Genomic DNA, 16,319 nt, shown 5'->3' with positions numbered 1-16,319 from the left:
AGGCCCCAAGGAGCAGTGACTCAGCCCTTGTCCCAGAGCCTGGGGGGTCAGTAGTGGAGACAGGCACGGGAGGGGAGTGGGCCCCGCTTCTGTGCTGGGAAGAGGAGCCAAGCCCCACCTCCTCCCCCACCTCAGGCTCCAGGCAGGACTATCTCTCCCTCCTGTAGAGCCTGGGGTCCACAATTACTCATGACGAGAGTGAGGAGGGGTCAGAGTGTGGGAAGGACCAGAGACAGCCCCAGACTGTGCCCCTCTGCTGGGGAAGAATCTCTTCTCCACAAAGTGAGTGGGTGGGAGGCTCAGGAGGCCAGAATGGGGGAGCCCCCTGGTGTGCCCAGAGAGCTGAGCCAGTAGAGGCAGTGGTTGCCAGGGGCTGGTGGGGAGACTTGAGTGACTTTGTCCAAGGACCCCAAGTGGGCCCAGGATGCTGGGGACATGTGCCTGGGCGGACTGGGGACCCAGCTATGGGACTCAAGGAGGGACTCACAGTTCGTCCACACACTCCCTGCCCACTGCACAGAATATTTCACCCCCTGTCATCAAGGCAGAAGCTGCGGATCTGTGGTTGCCCTATGGAGCTGCCACACCTGGTCTCATGTGATGGACACACACATAGGACTCTCAGGCCAGGCCCATGCCAGTGGTAGCCTGCCTCTGGACCCCCCTTGCAGGGGTTGACCTGGCAGCATGTCTCGTAGGGAGCTGGATGTGGTGGGGGACACTCATCCATGGCATGACATCGCTCTGCATCTGGTGTGCACTGAGTCCAGGGGAAGGAGGAGACACCGGTCCTGACCCCGAGAAACAGTGCCTGCCCCGAGGGGACCTGAGGGACTGACAACAGTCCCTCAGCCCTTATGCAGTGTGGGTCTCTTGTGGCAACCAAGGTTTTGGGGAGATGAGGGGAACAGAGGGAGCAGAGCCAGGCAGGTCTCCCCACATGCACAGAGCTGAGGGGATAACTGAGCTTGACAGAGACCCGTCCTCACCCTGAGTTGTAGTGACCATTTGAAGAAACATCCCTAAGAGAGGCCCACTCTTTCTCCCATACCCCACTGGGGTCCGCAGCCTTCCCTGGAGGCACCAGCTTCCCGCTCACATTCCTGGGGTGGTGGCAATGGGAGCCCCTCTTGGGGGTTTCCTGAGACTCACATAGGAGTCCGGGCCCGTTGGATTGTGAAGGGCTATGAAGCCCCACCTTCAGAAGGGGGGCATCAAACATGCAGGAGGGGAGAGGACCCCCGAAGGTGGGCCTGGCACTCACAGATTTCCCCAGATCCCGGGAGCCGTCACGGGGCAGAGCCTGGGCCTGGACATTCGTTCTCCCCCAGGAACCCTGCTCCCTCTGTTTCTCTGCAGGGCCCCAGTACCCCATCGTGGCCTGACTTTAGTGTATTGGGATTGTCTTTACCACCTTCTCCCGCAGAAGACTATGTCTCCAGGGCTTCTCCGTCTTGTTCTTTGAGTCTGAGTGCCCAGCACAGTGCCAGGCACATAGTAGGTGCTTTATAAACACCTGCTCATAAACATAACGCTAGCCACCAGCCTTTGCCAGGTGCTTTATTTATTTGGCCTCTAATCCCCTAATATGCCTGTGAGGCAGGGCTGTTATTCCCATTTCCCAGAGAAAGAAACTGAGGCTCAGAGGGGCTGAATGTCCTGCCCAAGTTTTCGCCCCTGCTTTCTCCGATCCCAGGCTGCTCTGTCCTGGCTCATTGGGGCTCTACTTTTCCTTCCTCCTGCCCTGAAGCCTGTGGCTCTGGCTTGTCCATCCGGGGCTGGGGGCCCTGCCGCAGCCCCCTTTCTCCCCTCAGCTTCTCTGCCCCCCTCCTCAGCCCCCTAAGCTGCCTCCTGCCTTCCCAGCCTGAGTTGACTGGGGAGCTTGTAAAACAGCCCCACCAGCAGGCTTGTCCTGAGCGGTGCTGATGCGGAGTTGGAGCAGGGCTGCGAATCTTCCTGGGGACTCTGATGATCTGTCTGGTTGGAGAATCACTGCAAGCCAAGGCGTGGCATTGGCCAATGGTGATTCCCGGCCTCCTCAGGTATGCCATGATCTCATGCCTCATGCTTGACATGGGCAGGACGAAGGACAGGAAGGAGGCAGGGTGCAGGGAGGAATCCTCTGCCTGGAGGATGCCCACTGGGCTTCTCTGTGCTCACCAGGCTTAGTGGTCCTGGCTCTTGGCCACCTTGGGGCAGGTGTGCATCACCAATGCAGAGGAAACGTCTCCTCCTCCTCTGTCAACTCGGATCCTCTGAGGCCCTGCTGGTGCCTCCCTCTGCTAGGACCCTTTCAGGGATCAAGGTCAGGAGGGCAGCCCCCTCCTCTACTGCTGAGGCTCAGCGGGGTAATGCTTACCCCAGCTGCCTCCTGTGGTGTGGGCGTGGCAGGCAAGCCCAGCACCCCAGGGTTTCTAGCCAGGTTCTGTATTTTCCAGCGTTAGTTTTCCCTCCAGGGTCAAATGATAAGTTTTTCTAAGGTCAGAGACTATGTCATCATCTCCCTCTTCACCCCCAGCCCCCGAGAGCTGTGCACACGGCAGGCAGGTGCGTGATCCATGGAGTTGGCTGAGCAGTTTGGCGCGTTGGTCAGCAACTTCCTGCAGCTTCTCAGCCCATGCAGATCCTCAGGTCTGCAGTGCTGGGCTTGTGTATAATCCCACCCTGACACCTCCTGGAATGGGGAACTTGGCGGGGGGCAGTGAGCCAATGAGAAAGGGGTGTGTGTGCACGCACACACGGTGGGGGCAGAGAGTGAAGAGTTCTCAGAGACTCCACTGCGAGAGTCAGTGTGAATCCTGGCTTGGGAGTTAGAGCTGGCTGAGTCTCTGCTCCCTCACTTTTGTGCTGCTTAACCTGGATAAGGCTTTCACCCTCTCCGGTTGGGGTATTGATAGCCTTTGGTGACCTTGAAGACCATTTTCAGTTCTGAGGGTGATGGGTCTGTGGTTGGACCGGAACTCCAGGCCCACCTTGACACCTGAACACTGAGGTTTTTGTCCAAGATTCCGGGGTCCCCTTTGCCCCTCTTTGGGGTGGGGGTGGGTGTGGGGAAAAGAAAGAGAGATCAGTGTCTATATAGAAAGAAGTAGACATAAGAGACTCCATTTGGTTCTGTACTAAGAAAAATTCTTCTGCCTTGAGATGCTGTTAATCTGTAACCCTACCCCTAACCCTGTGCTGGCAGAAACACGCGCTGCGTGGACTCAAGGTTTAATGGATTTAGGGCTATGCAGCATGTGTTTTGTTAAACAAATGCTTGAAGGCAGCATGCTTGTTAAAATCATCACCACTCCCTAATCTCAAGTACCCAGGGACAAAAAACACTGCGGAAGGCTGCAGGGACCTCTGCCTAGGAAAGCCAGGTTTCTCCCCATGTGACAGTCTGAGATATGGCCTCATGGGAAGGGAAAGATCTGACGGTCCCCCAGCCCGACACCCGTAAAGGGTCTGTGCTGAGGAGGATTAGTAAGAGAGGAAGGCCTCTTTGCAGTTGAGATAAGAGGAAGGCATCTGTCTCCTGCTCGTCCCTGGGCAATGGAATGTCTCGGTGTAAAACCCAACTGTATATTCCATCTACTGAGATAGGAGAAAACGGCCTTAGGGCTGGAGGTGAGACATGCTGGCGGTAAAACTGCTCTTTAATGCATCGAGATGTTTATGTATGTGCACATCAAAGCACAGCCCCTTTTCCTTAACCTTGTTTATGACACAGAGACATTTGTTCACATGTTTTCCTGCTGACCCTCTCCCCACTATTACCCTATTGTCCTGCCACATCCCCCTCTCGGAGATGGTAGAGATAATGATCAATAAATACTGAGGGAACTCAAAGACTGGGGCCAGCGCGGGTCCTCCATATGTTGAGCGCTGGTCCCCTGGGCCCATTTTTCTTTCTCTATACTTTGTCTCTGTGTCTCTTTCTTTTCTCAGTCTCTCATCCCACCCGATGAGAAACACCCACAGGTGTGGAGGGGCGGGCCACCCCTTCAGGTGGGGAGTGTCAAGTTCCCTCTCCCAGGTTTGGCTCTTAAGACATGTGCATCCGTTCTGCTCTTACCTCTGGGATGAGTGACCAGGGGAGATGCAGCAGCGACAAAACCCTGATTCTGCTGAGACAAGGAATTGCCTGCCCCAGTGGAGCCCAGGCAGAGGCAGGCTGTCTCTGGGCTCCTCACCTCAACAGAGGCACTGCAGAGCAAGGCCAGTGGCCAGCACCGAGGGATGCCCCACAGCACCCTGAGGAGGCCCCGTCTTGGTGCCCAGACCCCTCCTCCTCCCTCCAGTCGTCGGTGCTGGACCAGCCTCTCAGGCCAAGGCCACGCCCACCCTGGGCAGACCTCATGCCAGTGATCATGGGGAGGTGGGTGAGAGTTGGGTATACTGGCCCCACCTGCAGGCATGGTGGGAGCCTGGAGAGGGCCGAGGTCTGGGTTCTAGTTGCAGCTCTGCAGCTTAAGGCAGAGTGACTTTGAGTGATTCTCCACCTGTATCTGGTTACCCCTCTGTCCCCTCTGATCAAGAAAATGATATAAATTTGAGATGCACAGAGAGAGGGCTCAGGATGATGGAACAGGCTTAGGAAAGGAGAACAGGCAGGCAGGTTCACATCTCAGCTTCCAGTGACTGGTGTCTTGGGAAGACCACTTACCCTCCCTGAATCCCAGCTCCCTCACCTGAGGACTGGTGGCAGGAATAACGCCCCCGTCATCCCCGCTCACAGAACCGCACGGCACACACCATGCATGCCTGAGTGGACCCATGACCAGTGCTCTCCCCCAGCTCAGCTGGATGAATGGAGCTGCCAGGCCCAGCCTGGGATCTGTGGACACAGGAGAGGGAACTGCTGGGAATGAATCCCCAGCCAGTCCTGTTTCTACAGGGTGGGGGGGACTCTGAGGCCCACGGCGGGGTCAGAGGTCAGACCTGGCTGTAGTGGCAGGATGGGGCTCCCTCCCACCAGCCTGCAGGTGGGGTGCCTGTGATTAGGGGATGGCGGTAGAGGAGTGGAGGAGGTAGGTGTGGGGCTGTGGTGTTCTTCAGCTGGGAGTGTGGGGGGCGCAGGGCCCCGTGTAGCGGTGTGGGAGGGTGCCAGTGTGTAGAGGTGAGTGTGAGGAGCAGGTGGCTGGAGGGGGAGGATGAGGAAGATGAGGGGCAGGGCTGGCCCTTGGGGAAGGGCCGGTGGGGTCCTTCACGCATGTTTCTTTGTGGCTAGTGGTGTGTCATCCCCTTTTACAGATGAGAAAACTGAGGACCAAGGGGCTATAGGACCAGCCTGTGCTGTACAGCTGGTAAGGGCAGAGCAGGGACTTAGTGTCGCCTGTCTGGCTCCACGGCCAGTGCTGTTTGTATGGTGCACACACTTCTGGAGATCCCGGGGGCTCAAGGCAGCCTCCAGAACTGGAATTAGATCCAAGACGGGAAAGAGAGTCACAGGATTTTTAGAACCAGAAGGGATTCTGCAGCCACCCAGTCCAGCCTGGTCACCACTGAGGGGAAACCGGCCCAGAGGTGGGAGGTGGGGAGCCTCAGGCCACACAGCAAGCAGAGTGAAGACACGAACTCTGCCCCTGCCCAGAGTGGGACATGTAGGATCCCTGCAACTGCTCCCCAGGACAGCCCAGGATGGCATCACTGAGGTCTCTTTCAGCCAAGGCTGTCACTGTGGGGCAGGGAGTTCTTCTGAAGGGCTGACTCACTGCCTGGGGAAGCAGTTGCCACAAAGCCACCTGTGCCAAGGCCCCACTGGCCCCAATGGCTCCAGGAACGGGAGCCTGATTCCCAGCATGGTGGGCTGGGGGCAGAGGGCAAGGGACAAAGGGTGGGGCTGTCCACCCAGTAGGGCCGGCAGACCCGGAGCCTCAGAATCCTCAGGGCTGCAGCCTGAAGACCTGACTTCTGTCCTGCCAGGTACGAGCACGAACTGGCCCTGCGGCAGACTGTGGAGGCTGACGTCAATGGCCTGTGCTGGGTGTTGGACGAGCTGACCCTGGTCAGTACGGACCTGGAGATGCAGATCGAAGGCCTGGAGGAGGAGCTGGCCTACCTGAGGAAGAACCACGACGAGGTGCGGTTGCTGCTGGCTTCCGGGATGGGAGGCTGGTTTGGTGGGGTTGCCAGATGCACCCAGGACCAGGAGAGGAGTCTGCTGAACTGACTGCCTCCTGCCATCCCTTCCCAGGAGATGCTTGCTCTATGAGGTCAGACCGGTGGAGATGTGAACGTGGAGATGGATGCCGCACCTGGCGTGGACCTGAGCCGCATCCTGAATGAGATGCGTGACCAGTATGAGCAGATGGCAAAGAAGAACCGCAGAGATGCTGACGCCTGGTTCCTGAGCAAGGTGGGGCTTGGGCCCTCAGGAAGCCTGCAGCACTTCCCAGCTGGGGGCTTTGGGAGAGCCTCACCTTTCACTCTGCTTTCCTGTCTCAGACCGAGGAGCTGAACAAGGAAGTGGCCTCCAACAGCGAACTGGTACAGAGCAGCCGCAGTGAGGTGATGGAGCTCCAGAGGGTGTTCCAGGACCTGGAGATTGAGCTGCAGTCCCAGTTCAGCATAGTATGAAGGACCCGGCACAGCAGCAGCCCCCAAGTCACCAGTAATGGCCACCACTCCCTCAACAAGCCACAATTTAGTTCCACCTTTCTTTTCTCAGGATGGGACCAGAGGACTCATTGGACCCATTATATAGATAGAGAAACTAGCCCTAGAATAGTGGGCTAGCATTTCTCCATATTGTCTGGCCCATCAGTACCCCAACTGGGATCAAAATCCAGGCACCTCTCAAAAAACATGCCCAGAGACCTGGAGGGACAGGAGTGACCACCTTCATTGACTCTTTTTCTCTCTCTCACTTGCAGAAAGCATCCCTGGAGAACAGCCTGGAGGAGACCAAAGGCCGCTACTGCATGCAGCTGTCCCAGATCCAGGGACTGATTGCCAGCGTGGAGGAGCAGCTGGCCCAGCTACGCTGTGAGATGGAGCAGCAGAGCCATGAGTACCAGATCTTGCTGGACATGAAGACACAGCTGGAGCAGGAGATCGCCACCTACCGCCGCCTGCTGGAGTGCGAGGACGCCCAGTGAGTCCCAGGCCCCTCAGTTCTGCCTCCCAGACCCTTTAGCCCCCCTGCTGCTCTCAGCACAACTGACTGCCCTGCCTTTTCTCTCCCACAGCCTTTCCTCCCCACACGCATCTGGCCAATCCTATTCTTCCCCAGAGGGTAAGGCTCCTGAGGCTCCCCAGCACCGCAGCCCCTCTGCCTGTTTCCATGGAGTGGGGGCCGGGCCCTTCTCCTCAGAGCTCCCAGCCCTCCCTTCTCCCTGCCCTGGAGTCAGCTTAGCTCTCAGACCCCTTCTCACCTCCTCCTCTCTCTCTGACCCCTTCTCAACTCCTCTTGGTCCTCTTCGAGCCATCAGACCTGGCCCATCCTCAAGGAGCAGGGCTCATCCAGCTTCAGCCAGGGCCAGTGCTCCTAGAACTGAGCTGCCTCTACCACAGCCTCCTGCCTACCAGCTGGCCTCACCTCCTGAAGGCCTGGGTCAGGACCCTGCTCTCCCGGCGCAGTTCCCAGCTGTGTCTCCTGCCCCTCTGCTGCTGGTGGGCTAATAAAGCTGACTTTCTGGTTGATGCAAACCTGTGTGATCTCTGTTCTTGAACTGATGGGAGGGGAGTTGCAGGTGCTTTCCAGAAACCTCCTGGAGCCTCACAGTCTGAGAGATGTGGGAAATGGGACAAATCTCAGAAGATCTTGAAGGCTCTTCCTGGAAGACCTCCATGCTCTATGGAAGTGGGAGGTGGGACACAGGATGGGGGGAGTGTCCACACGTGCTGACTGACACCATGGAGGCATTCTACAGAGGTTATTTTATGATATTGCCCTTGCAACCCTGTGAGGTGGGTGTGGTCAGGCCCATTTTGGAATTGGCAACCCCCAGAATTCAGAGAGTTTCAGTAACTTGCATAAAATCATGCAGATAGTAAGTGGCACTGCTGGAGCTCAAATTCAGTTCTGTCTGTCTGCAAAGTCCATGCCTTTCTTTGAACACCACTCTACCTTTTTAGGTATTTTAACCCAAAGACTCCCACGCTTGAATCTTAACTCTACCCATGGGCTCCCCCACATCTGCACACAGTATCTACATTGGAGGGTGGAAGGGAGTGCTTTCTGTCTTGAAAACGATGTCCTTGTCAGACCTGAAATCCTCCTTCTCCCAGCCTGCTTCTCCTCACACCCCATCAACTCCTCCTTCCTCATTCCCCTCAGCTGGTGAATTGTGTGCTGATGAGCACCCTAGGAAACACCTGCTGCCCCATGGCCATTGCCATGTTCAGATCTTCTTCCTCTCTCCCTAGACCTGGGCACAGCCTAACTGGGTCGCTTTGAGAGTCAATCTCATCCACATTCAATTTCCACTGAATGATTTCCACCAGAATGTGGTCAAGATCAAGAACAAGGGTGAGATCAGGACTCCCCTGCTTAACAGCCGGCAATGGATCCCATTCCCTTCCAGCACTCAGCCTTCAGTCTCAATCCAGCTTGGTGTCCTCCTGCCCCTCCCAGCTCCAAACCCTTGAGTCACCCCTACCTGACTGAGATACGACCCATACCTCTCAGTTGCCGTTCCTTCTTCCTGGATGCCTTCCATATTTTAAATATTTAAATTAAAGAAAGTTATGTATGTACAACATCATAAGCCTTTTTTTTTTTTTTTTTTTGGAGACAGTCTTGCTCTGTCGCCCAGGCTGGAGTGCAGTGGCACGATCTCAGTTCACTGCAAGCTCCACCTCCCGGGTTCACACCATTCTCCTGCCTCAGCCTCCCGAGTAGCTGGGACTACAGTCACCCGCCACCATGCCGGGCTAATTTTTTTTTGTATTTTTAGTAGAGACAGGGTTTCACCGTATTAGCCAGGATGGTCTCAATCTTCTGACCTCATGATCTGCCTGTCTTGGCCTCCCAAAGTGCTGGGATTATAGGTGTGAGCCATGGCACCCGGCCAAGACTTTTTTTTTTTTATTGTACTTTAAGTTCTAGGGTACACATGCACAACGTGCGTGTTTGTTACATAGGTATACGTGTGCCATGTTGGTTTGCTGCACCCATCAATTCATCATTTACATTAGGTATTTCTCCTAATGCTATCCCTCCCACAGCCCCCCACCCCCTGACAAGTCCCGATGTGTGATGTTCCCCGTCCTGTGCCCATGTGTTCTCATTGTTCAACTTCCACCTATGAGTGACAACATGTGGTGTTTGGTTTTCTGTCCTTGTGATAGTTTGCTTAGAATGATGGTTTCCAGCTTCACCCATGTCCCTGCAAAGGACATGAACTCATCCTTTTTTATGGCTGCATAGTATTCCAAGGTGCATATGTGCCACATTTTCTTAATCCAGTCTATCATTGATGGACATTTGGGTTGGTTCCAAGTCTTTGTGATTGTGAATAAGACTTTTTTTTTTTTTTTTTTTGATGAAAAAGCCATCCCCAGACTGGATACCACAGCTCTGTTCCCGCCTCCCGTTTTCAACTTCAGCTGTTTCTTTTGGGATTTGTCTCCTTACTTCTAAATAACAGGCTTTACCTTGTTATTGTTTGGTTTTTCTGTTTCAGTTTTTAATCGCTTGACTTCTGGCTGTGAAGGATGAGGATGTAGATCTGTTATACAGCATTGCCCCTCCCCACTTCTTTTTTAAATATCTTCTTCCCACCTTCTCAATATATTCATATTTTTGTTACATAAATGTTTACATTATTTGACTATTTAAATGTTATTCATAGTCAAGCCATATATTATACTATATTACATTTTATACTATATTAAATTTCCTTGGAATAAATATCTCTTTTTCAATTTGCCTAAACTTTCTATGTATTGATCATTAATTTGTTTCCTGATTCACTGCTGGAAGCATAAATCTCCTCAGTATTTTAGAACCCTGGGTGTTCCTTCAATTTCATCCTCATGAAGATGTGTCTGCTAGGGCCTTCTGTCCTGCTCTTGTCTGTTCTGGGTGCTGTTTGGGTCTCCTCCTCAGCTGTGATCCTGGAATCTCTCTTCACCATCATCCTGAAATCCCTTCTTTTTCCTGTGTTGCTTTCCTTGTTTTCTGGATCCAATGTCTTCCTCCTTCCTGTTTTTATTTTTCCCTTTGTTTTAGTGAAGCACATCCTCAAGTAGTTTCCTGGGAAGGGAGTTATCGGGGTTAAATTTTTTGAGACCGTTTGTGTCAAAAAGATCTTTAGTTGATCCTCACTCTTGACTGATAGTTTGGCTGGGTATGGAATTCTAGCTTGGAAATCATTTGCACTCAGCGTTTGAAGGTACAGTTTCACTGTTTCTTGGCTTCTGGTGTTGCTGTTGAGAAGTCTTATGCCATATTGATTCTAGATCACTTATTATTATCCTATTCCCACTCTCCTCCCTAGAAGCTTTTCAGTTCTTCTCTTTCTCTCCAGCAGGCTGAAATACCATGTGTTGAATTGATGCAGCTGTGACTTCATCCACTGGCTGGACACTAGCAGAAACTTCCAATGTGGGAGCTCATGTTGTTCAATTCTGGCAAATTTTCGTGTTTCATGATTTCCTCCCTCCATTTTCTCTCTTTCTGAAATGGCTCTTTTTCCTATGTATTCTGTTTTATTTTCCATCTTGTCTTTTTTTCTTTGTTGCTGTTTTCTGAGAAATTTCTTTAACTTTGATCTCTAACTCCATTATTCAGAGTTTTAAAAAATCTGCTGTATTTGGCCGGGCACAGCATCTCATGCCTGTAATCCCAGTACTTTGGGAGGCCAAGGTGGGTGGATTGCTTGAGCCCAGGAGTTCGAGACCAGCCTAGGCAGCATGGTGAGACCCTGTCTCTACAAAATATATAAAAATTAGCTGGATGTGGTGGCTTGCGCCTGTAGTCCCAGCTGCTAGGGAGGCTGAGGTGGGATGATCACTTGAGCGTGGGAAGTCAAGGCTGCAGTGAGCTGAGATCACACCATCACATTCTAGCCTGGGCAACAGAGTGAGATCCTGTCTTAAAAACAACAACAATCTTTTATATTTTTCATATCTCATAGCTCTGCATGTTTTTTCAACAGTCTCTTGTTCTTGTTTCAAGATGCAATGGTTTCTCTGATCTCTTTGAGCCTATTAGTCCTGGCTCCAGCAATGCTTCTATTTCCGTCACCGGCTCGGTTTCCTCAGTTCCTTTCTTGCTGTTTGTCTTGCCTCCATCTTTCATGCCAGAAGGCTTTTCTCAGATGTCTAGTGGTCCTTGGTAGTCGTTCATATTTAAGAGTAAATCACTGAGAAACTGATTGGAATATGTGTATATGTGTGTGGATAGCATGGGAGCTTGCCACTGGTAGGTCTCAGTATAGAGTAATCTGGTGGAGAATAAGCTGTTTCATTGGGGGACAGTTATCTGTAGGACTTTTCTTGGGTAGGGTCTTCCTCAGAAGGAATACCTCTAATTCCCTGTCTGGATTGTAAAAGCTACCAGCTTTCTGGAAGCTGAGTGCGGGAAGGGGGCAGAGAAGGTCTCAGTCTCAGCTACTCTGCCACTAGTTGATTGCAGTTTATTGGCCCTGCTTGGTGTCTCAGGATTCGGAGTCCCTCTGGGGAAATTCTCCAGCATAAACATCTAGTTTCTCCTGGAGCAATCATGGAGTGGTTGGGTTCAGACAAAGAGGGGAGAGAGGAGCTATAGGGGCCTCTCTGCTTTTTTTTTTTTTTTTTCCCCGAGATGTTGTCTCGCTCTGTGGTCCAGGCTGGAGTGCAGTAGTACTATCTCAGCGCACTGCAAGCTCTGCCTCCCGGGTTCACACCATTCTCCTGCCTCAGCCTCCCGAGTAGCTGGGACTACAGGCGCCCACCACCACGCCTGGCTAATTTTTTGTATTTTTAGTAGAGACAGGGTTTCACCGTGTTAGCCAAGACAGTCTCGATCTCCTGACCTCAGGATCCACCCGCCTTGGTCTCCTAAAGTGCTGGGATTACAGGCGTGAGCCACCATGCCTGGCTGCCTCTCTGCTTTTTATACAGATTTCTAGCTCACCCTCCCATTTCTAGTTCACTTGTTCCTCACTGTCAGAGGTACCTGGTGCCCCCTATTCCAGAGACTTTCCAGAGTTCTTAAAAATTCAGTTAAAAAGTTCCAGAGTGTAAATATGCTTTGCCTCTTGGCTTCTCTCTGGGCAAGCACTGGGCTTTCTTTGTCTTTGTTTTCCAGATTCCAAAATTTGATTGCTATAATCTACTTTCCTGATCTCTTTGACCCCATGGATTTTATCCATTTACAATAATTTTAGTAATGTTTAGGAGGTGAAGATAAACTGCATGTTTAACCCGAGTTTAATCTGAAGTCTCTGCTTTACATGACAAAACCATATTCATCTTTCAAGGCTGCTGAGCCTGATTCATTACTCTATAAGGCACAATCATTGTTGGCATTGTTGATTGTTCAGCAAATGTGTCTCCCTTTTTCTGGTCATCCTGTCTTCCAAGCCCTAGGGTGAGCCTATGACTCAGAGTGAACCCCAAATCTTGATACCAAAGGTAATCACTGATAGTATTTTTACAAGTTTCTTTCTCTCTCTTTCTCTCTATGTATATATACAGTCATGCACCATATAACAACATGTTGTTTTTCAGTGATGGATGGCATATATATACAAGAGTGTTCCCATAAGATTATGATACTATATTTTTACTGTACTTTTTCTGTGTTTAGATAGGTTTAGATACACAAAAACCAACTATGGAGTTACAATTGCCTATAGTATTCAGCACAGTAACCTGCTGTTCAAGTTTATAGCCTAGGAGCAATAGGCTATACCATCCAGCCTTGGTGTGAAGTAGGCTATACCATGTAGGTCTGTGTAAGTATACTGTATGTTGTTCACACAACGACAAAATTATTTACTAATGCATTTCTCAGAATGTATTCCTGTTGTTAAGTAATCCGTGACTGTGTATACATATACACACTTATACATATATACATTTATACGTGTATGTAGAAATAAAATACATTTATGCATATATATTTATGTATTTATACATATATACATATAAATGAAGTAAACATATCTTACCAGCTATAATTACAACAACAATTACACTAAATGTCTATACCATTTTGCATTCTTTTTTTTTTTTCTGAGACAGAGTCTCACTGTCGGCCAGGCTGGAGTGCAATGTCATGATCTCAGCTCACTGCAACCTCTGCTGCCTGAGTTCAAGCGATTCTGCTGCCTCAGCTCCCACAAATATTTTTGATTATTTCCTTAGGCTAGATTCCTAGATGTATACTAGACGAGAAGATACAGATGTTTTCAGGTTCTCGATTTGAATGGCCAAATTGATTTAAAGAGCAATTGTGCCAATTTGCATATCTTGCCGGCAGGGAATGGGAGTGCCTATTTGAAAACAAGCTCATCAACTTTGGGTATTATCTTTAAAAACCTCTTTGGTAAATTGATTCATCTGATTCTTTTAAAGATGGTGTTGTGGAAGGACCCTTACACAGAGACATAGTCCTGGCCTGGGTTATTAAACAACTCCTGGGCTGGCACACACATTCATGAGTTGTTCATTAATGAGATCTCAGAAATGAGGATGTAGAATACTCTCCAACTGGGCATGGGGTGCTATTTTATTTTATTTATTTATTTATTTATTTATTTATTTATTTATTTATTTTTTGAGACAAATTCTCACTGTCATCCAGGCTGGAATGCAGTGGTGCGATCTTGGCTCACTGCAACTTTTGCCTCCCAGGTTCAAGCAATTCTCATGCCTCAGCCTCCTGAGTAGCTGGGACTACAGATGTGTGCCACCACACTCAGCTAAATTTTTTTTTTTTTTTTTTGTATTTTTAGTAGAGACAGGATTTCACCATGTTGGCCGGGCTGGTCTCAAACCCCTGGCCTCAAGTGATCTGCCTGCCTCAGCCTCCCAGAGTGCTGGGATTACAGGTGTAAGCCACCATGCCCAGCCCATGCATGGGTGCTATTTTAAAGAAGTTGTCTGTACCTGTATCTTCAGAGTGCTTAACCCCCAGGAGCAGATCCTTGGAAAGCTCATCACGAAAGGCCTCTACCTGACAGATGCAGAAATTCAGGTTTACAGTAGTTAAAGGAAAAAAAAAAACTTTCTTGGGGGAGAGCAGGAATCACTTATCTCTCGTTCATTGCTCTTATCTTGTAGAAACAAATCATGAGCCCCTTTTAAACAGAAGGACAATATTGTGCAGAAATATGAGTTTTCCCTTCAATAAGGGAACCGGAATTTCCATGCAGAAATGGCTTACTGCCTGGATTTCTCAAACTAAGATTCAAGTCCCAAATCAGACTGCCTTTTGCTCTTGTCTGGTCTTTCCCACTCCCTAAGATCCTGGCACCTGAGCTGAGAAGGTTGAGTACTCCCAGTGGTTCTTGAAATTTGTCTAATTTGAATGTACCTTCAGATTCCTTATGCTTGACTTACTGTCAAAGTTTGGGAAATATTGCTTTAGATAATTGCATGAGGTGCAAAAACAATGACCAGAGTGAGAATTAATGGCAGCCCATAAAGTGCATCTGCTGATGTAAATGAATGAGTGGTATGCTTGTAAAGCTCAGTTTTCTTTGGGTCCATTTTTTCTGAGAGCTGTAATAAGCTCAGTGTCCCTCCTAGTGTATGAGATAAGCAATTTCTTATGCTTGTCTTCTCACTGCTGTAGCTTGTTGTTTAAGACCTTCTGTCTGCTCTCTGAAACATAAACAGTAATGAAACTTTTGTTTTGCTAGTCGCCAACAGCCCCTGGATGGTACCCAGCCCACAAGGGACACTCAGTAAAGACTTGTGGAGTCAGGCCATGGAAGTTTGGTTTAAAAGTCTCTGCTCTTTCAGGACTCCACAGAACTTGCTCAGAAGAGAATTTCTTGAGGGCAGGCTTCTCCAGGTTCCACGTGCCTCCCATTGTGTTGGCATAGGGCAGTCTCCATGGGTAGGTATTGACAAGCTGGCATGGATGTGAAAGCAAATATCTTTTTGAGCCCTGGACGGATAGAGCCCCATCTACAGAACTGAGGCATGAGGCAGCGGAGCTCCTTATCTGGCCCCTCCTCTGATGTGCTGTCTGCATCCTGGAATCCCCAACAGTCCAAGACCCCCAAAGGGCTTTGAGCAGATCAGGGAGTGTTAAAGCAATAGTGGCCGCTATTCAGGAGATGCCATTTCTGACTTCACCCCTTGTTAACACACTGCTGATTGCAAGGGTCCCTCTTTCTCCTACCATGATAGGATTGTTACACATAAAACACATGCATTGGCCAGGTACAGTGGCTCACACCTGTAATCCCAGCACTTTGGGAGGCCGAAGAGGGAGGATCACCTGAGGTCAGGTGTTTGAGAGCAGTCTGGCCAACATGGTGAAACCCCATCTCTACCAAAAAATACAAAAATTAGCCAGGCGTGGTGGCATGTGCCTGTAGCCCCACTACTTGGGAGGCTGAGGTGGGAGAATCGCTTGAATCCAGGAGGTGGAGGTTGCAGTAAGCCAAGAGTGTGCCACTGCACTCCAACCTGGGTGACAGAGTGAGACCCTGTCTCAAACAACAACAACAACAACAACAACAACAAACAACAAAAAATGCCATACGTCTCTAGCTTTTATCTACCATATGAATAGTGTGACGAAATAAAAGGAAATATAGAAAATGAAAACATTCATCCATTGTTCTGTCACCAGAACTTTTATTCTCCCAGGTTCTTTTCTGGCTTTGTTATATATGATTATACAGCAAAGATGATTTTCAAATTATTTAAGGGACTTCACTTAATTTTAAATTAATAGAAATAACAGACCAGTATAAAAAGGCATATGTGCAAAGATATTTACTGCTGTTTATTTGTAGTGACAGAAGATGGCAAACAGATTTTTAAAAATTGATAGTGGACAGGTGGAATAAATAATGGTCCACTCCTACCCTGGAGTATTAAGCAGGCATTATAGTCAATAAATTGGAGCTATTTATTGGATGGCAAGGAAGGATTCCTCCAGGGATTGGGGAGAGAGAAATGTGGAATGCAGAAACGTACATGTAGGATATTGATTTCATTTGTGTGAAATAAACAGCAAATCCTTCATCCCTCATTTATGAAAATGCATGTACATGTGTCTGTGAGATTATATACGCACCAACAATATGAAAAGATACATACAGAGTTATTAAGATAGATTACGGTGGGGGTGGGGTTGAAGGCTGATGTGGGTGGCAGTGGTTGAGGGGAAAAGGGGAGCCAAGAAAAACAGGAAAGGAACAAAAAGAGTGCACACACAT

The 16,319-nt window shown here is 49.8% G+C and overlaps 1 pseudogene; it reads left to right on the top strand.

Moving 5' to 3' along the window:
- Window positions 1–4,992: 4,992 nt before the first annotated feature.
- On the top strand, window positions 4,993–7,478 carry LOC129029883 (keratin, type I cytoskeletal 16-like; annotated as a pseudogene).
- The last annotated feature ends 8,841 nt before the right edge of the window (window positions 7,479–16,319 follow it).

This window comes from Pongo pygmaeus, chromosome 19 (assembly GCF_028885625.2).
Source record: "Pongo pygmaeus isolate AG05252 chromosome 19, NHGRI_mPonPyg2-v2.0_pri, whole genome shotgun sequence".
NCBI lineage: Eukaryota > Metazoa > Chordata > Mammalia > Primates > Hominidae > Pongo > Pongo pygmaeus.
The sequence above is the reverse complement of the archived record's forward strand: the minus strand, read 5'-3'. Positions and strand labels throughout refer to the sequence as shown.